The following is a 203-nucleotide window of genomic DNA, read 5'->3' as shown; positions in this document are numbered from 1 at the left end:
GGTACTGCTCTGTGCGGACCCCCCACCCGGTTCAGCTGCCGTTGATCAGGACCGGATCGGACTTTCCTTCCCGAAGTTATTCCCGATAAGCTGCCGCTGACCGACGGCACGGCAGCCGGTAAGGGACTGCGACTCTTTCCCGAACTTGCCGGGGTCCAGTTCGATGATATAGTGTGCGCCAGCGCAGGGGCTTTCCAACGAGC

This window comes from Somniosus microcephalus, unplaced genomic scaffold, assembly GCF_052327205.1.
Source record: "Somniosus microcephalus isolate GS21.2 unplaced genomic scaffold, FLI_Smic_1.0 unresolved_chr5, whole genome shotgun sequence".
In the NCBI taxonomy this organism is placed as follows: Eukaryota; Metazoa; Chordata; class Chondrichthyes; order Squaliformes; family Somniosidae; genus Somniosus; species Somniosus microcephalus.
The sequence above is the reverse complement of the archived record's forward strand: the minus strand, read 5'-3'. Positions refer to the sequence as shown.